We start from the raw sequence: 5014 nt of genomic DNA on the forward strand, positions 1-5014 counted from the left end.
TTTATGTTCCATTGAAACAGATTTTAAAACCTTGCCGACAGCATACTTTTTTGAAAATCTAGTCATTAATCAAATTACAGTAGAGCCTTAAAACTTAAATAAAATTATCCTTTCAATAAAATAGCTAATTTACACTTAATATATGTATACTACATGTAAAAATGTACTGTATACTACAGTACATTTTTTTTTCAATTTTTCAAGTACAAAATGTATGTACATAGTATATATATAAAATGATAAATGACAATGATAAAAAATCATTGTCTTATACTATACGACGTATTATAATCAATATTAATCTAAAAAAATGCCTCAAATCACTACGCTGGTTCTCAACTACACAAAAAAAAAGTTTTCTCTACTAATACTAATATTACTTTAAATTTAATTATGATAGTATAATATGTTCAAAAATCAGTAAAAGACAGTTTTAATGGAATATTTTTTTTAGTAGGTATCAAAACAGAATAATACTTTTATTTAAAATTGTTTTCATACGGTTCGTAATTATTATTGCAATAGTCTGAATATGTCACGTCGTATTTTATTGAATAATTGCCTTATTTTTGTGGGATATTTTCAAACCGAAAAGTTTTCAAAAACGCCGCAGTATTGACTCACAGACTAAATTTGTATCGCTAAAAATACTTATCGAGTTAAATTTAAATTTGGAATCGATAACACACGTAGACAAAAATTTTTGACACAAATTCGATGAATTTGTTAGTATAAAAGACAAACTGACGATCGTTAGAATCAAATTGTGTTCATTACGAACCATTGGAAGTTATCGGTAAATTCAAACATACTTGAACTCTCAAAAATAGTATCGACATTTGAATAAAATGGCTCATTTTAAAAGCGCAGTTGTATTGTGTTCAGTGTTCTTCATTGCCGGCGCTCTGGTAAGTGATTCTTTCTGTCGACATTGCAAATGAGATGAAATTACTTATTATATTTGCAGGGTGGAATTTTAAAAGAAAAACAGGATGAGGTACCTTGTATCAGTAAACATTGCTTAAAAATGTAATTATTAATATTTATTTTGCTATTCAGTACCATGCTGTTCTGCAAGTATTAAATAATAATGACAAAAATAAAGATGGCCTATTTAACTTTAATGAAATGACAAATGCATGTATTGCATTGAAGAGAAAAAATTTAATCGATTCACGCATGGAACGAATTATCTTACAAAATTATTGTGATTATTCTGAACCTAAGGCGAATTGTGTAAAAACGCTTTTAACCTATGAAGTGTTGCATATACTTGGAGTACACTAGGCGCAATGAATTTTGATCGATGACTCTGAAGTAATAACATATGACGTCTTACTGTTGTACATATTAATTATTGTCAGTAATTAATAAATTACATTAATTAGTTAAGGCTGACTTTATTTTACTCAATGGTTTTACTTGCATAACCGTCCTATTAATTATTTATGTTATTTTTTCTTTTCAGGCGATCGTTTAATTTTCGAAGGCATTCTATACGAAATACTTTTTACTTATATAACTAAATCAGATGTTTTATTTTTTCGTACCTATTGAAATATATAACACTTTTTTGAATGCATATATATATTTGAGTTTTATTTTTTTTACAAAAACCAATGGCACTCCTAGAGTGTGATTCCCTGTTAGTAAAAAATCTTTGCTGCTCTATCTTCTTAACCAGGCCATTCTAATAGAGAAAAGTAAAACGTAAAAATGATAATAACTTCTAAAGTACTATTTCAAAAGTCGTTATTGACCGATTGATTATTTTATTATCTTATAAAAATATAAGTATTTATTTATTATATTATAATTATAAATCATAAATCTTGTAATCAAGGCATAATTAAGGAAACACGTGTTGATGTTGCTTTTGGATTTATTGAACAGATCATTTTAAAAATTAAATACTATAAATTTATTATTCACATATTATAAATACCACTCTGAATATTCATCAACAGTCTCGACATCCAAATAAAAATTAAGACAGGTAATGAACATTCATCTGGTTTACGTGATATAATTAAGTTGTAAATGCAAACAATATCTATCATACGACGATATTTAAATCTACTCCTCAACTTTTGACTGCTACCTGTTGTAGTAATACAAAAATAAGCAAAAACGGTTGGGGGTATTTATTTGACCAAAGTCGGATGTTAGGGATTTGGTCAATTCAGGAGCAACGAAGTTATATCGGGGTAGTAGAGTCCGAGGCTTTAGAACAATAAAGACAAGTAGATATAAAAAGATGCAAATTAAGTTCCTCTCATAGAGGTATTAAAACGCTGAGGTATTCTTGTAGTGGCCGGAGTCTTGGCCTCCTATCTGACACCAAGTCGAAGCGTGATGTTAACTGGTATGTGCTTTAGTGGAAATACTGAGGCGTTCATGGAGTGGCGGAGGCCTCCTCTCAGACACCCAGTCGAAGTATATGACCAAGCACTAACTAGTTATTAATAATTGAATTAAATGATGTTTAAAAAATCTATTGCTTTACCATTCTTTACTCATATTATTATTTCTAAATAATTGGGTTAATATAAATTTACTTACTTCTTTTATATATCTCACGTTCAGATTTATACTTTTCCTTATTAATAAATAAATAACGTATTGACGCAAAAATAATTGTACTTGAAATCGCTATGAAATATACCGACGACAACACGGGGTCGCGGCTAGTTTGTTCAAAATAAATCAAATAGAAGAATCCTGAATTCCTTATTGAATTCAAATCTTCAAAAAGAAGAGAGAATTCCGAGTCTCTTAGAAAATCAGTGCCTTTTTATATTACTTTTAATTACCCCTATCATGGGTTGTTGCCGTTAGCGCTTTTAGTGATTTTAAGTTTATTGTGTAAAATTTGAACATAACATGATAATTATTTTTAAGATAAGATGCATAGTGTACAATAATCAATTTAACATGTATATACATTTATAATAGCTAGTGTACAAATGTGTATATGTTATGATAGATAAATTAATTATTTGTGTGGTATACAATTGGTATTATATATAGAGTAATAATTTTTTATTGATAATGTAAGATGCGTAATGCAGAACATTATGCATATTACGACACTGTATATAAGTCAAGTCCTTCTGTACAATAAAAATAATCTATGTTAACATAATTTTCAACATTTATAAAGTAAATTAGTTTGGTAAAAGTAATTAATTTAGTTAAAAAATGAATTTAGTAAAACTATTAACTATTAAGCTAAGTGTTTCTGTACAATAAAAATAATCTATGTAAAAATAATTTTCAATATTTATAAAGTAAATTAGTGTCGTCTATTAACTATTAGTTTTAATTTTATTATCAAAAGTATTACTAATAATTTTTTTACCTTCAACCCAACTTTTATACCCATAATCAGACTTTACGGTGAATAGTTTTTCATACAATTCTCGTGAAATCAGATCGACCGATGTGCGTTCAATTAAATTGTTAGTAATTGCCTCATATTTTTCATACTCTGCATTATTAACGAAATATTCGACCACTACATCGGCCCAAATGTTGATATATTGTCTGGTATGGACTGACATCTCTTAATAATGTTCTATGTCGATAACATTTATTGATTTCACAATCACAATATTTAAAATTGAAATCTCAGTAACAGGTAGTATAACAATATTTTCTTAATAGTCACATTATTTATGAATTATTAATATACCAAATTCTTAACATAAACACTTTATAAAAATGTAAATTCCCATATGTGATTTTCATGTATGAAAATACTTTGTCTTATATTACAAGGCATATGCAATAGTATCAACTGAAAAGAAGTGGAGATCTCAACTTCTATAAGTGAATAATTATACGAATAAACAGATGATTATAGAGATATTAAAGTGAAAATACTCAAGTGGTATAGGAAAGTGTCTATTATTTGAAAATACATGTCCTGTGATCATTTATTTAGTTCTTATATTTGACGTAGTACGTAATCCATATATATTTATTAGTCTATCTCTATCGATCATGATCGGGTTAGATCGAATCGATCAACAGAGATAAATATCCTGAAGTACCTATTTAATATTTATATATGAAATATGGCACCCATTAAAAGAAGTATGGAAAACTGAAAGGATTCCACCGGAATGGAACCTATCGATAATATGCCCCATATATAAAAAAGGGGACCCCGTGGACGTAAAGAATTATAGGGGAATATCCTTACAAAACACCGTATATAAGATTCTATCGAACACTCTACTAAACCGAATAAGATCATACGCAAATAACATCATAGGAGAATATCAGAGTGGATTCATGTCAGGCAGATCAACATTAGACCATATTTTCACGCTTAAACAAGTTATAGAAAAATACTATGAGTTCAACAGACCTTTACATTTAATCTTTATAGATTTTAAACAAGCATATGACTCCGTACAAAGAGCAGAAAAATGAAAATCAAAACTAATATCGTTAATAAGTGTGAGTACGGAAGGTTCTAGATGCGTAGTCAAATTTGATCACGAGAAATCAGAAGAATTCCAAACAACAACAGGATTAAAACAAGGTGATGCGCTGTCACCAATACTATTTAACATAGTACTAGAGATGGCAGTAAGGGAAGTACAAGAAGAATATCAAGGAATGAATTGCGGTCGAAACCTTCCATTACTAGCATATGCCGATGACGTGGTAATATTAGGCTAAAGTGAGCAGGATATTCAAAAATCAACGGAATTACTGATACAAAGTGCTAAAAAACGGGGAATCAACATGAACGAGACTAAAACAAAATACATGCGAATAGGTAGGAACAAAGATCAGATGCAANATCAACATGAACGAGACTAAAACAAAATACATGCGAATAGGTAGGAACAAAGATCAGGTGCAAAATGCAGCTGGATTACAGGTAGGAGTATATATGTGTGAGGAGGTAGATAATTTAAAATATTTAGGCACTAACTTAAGTAGCACAAACGACAACCACGAAGAAATAAAAAAACGCATGGCATCAGGAAACAAATGT

General features: G+C 29.1%; 1 protein-coding gene and 1 long non-coding RNA gene across 2 annotated transcripts in view; one reads left to right on the forward strand and one right to left on the reverse strand.

Moving 5' to 3' along the window:
- Nucleotides 1–5014, reverse strand: part of LOC126898767 (uncharacterized) — a 74410-nt gene that overhangs the window by 63669 nt on the left and 5727 nt on the right. The window lies entirely within an intron of this gene.
- On the forward strand, nucleotides 632–1586 carry LOC126898769 (uncharacterized). The gene is made up of 4 exons (XR_007702375.1): nucleotides 632–908; nucleotides 968–997; nucleotides 1060–1317; nucleotides 1469–1586. It is a non-coding gene; the product is annotated as an uncharacterized LOC126898769 (long non-coding RNA).

This window comes from Daktulosphaira vitifoliae, unplaced genomic scaffold (assembly GCF_025091365.1).
Source record: "Daktulosphaira vitifoliae isolate Bord-2020 unplaced genomic scaffold, ASM2509136v1 Scaffold_2, whole genome shotgun sequence".
Lineage (NCBI taxonomy): Eukaryota > Metazoa > Arthropoda > Insecta > Hemiptera > Phylloxeridae > Daktulosphaira > Daktulosphaira vitifoliae.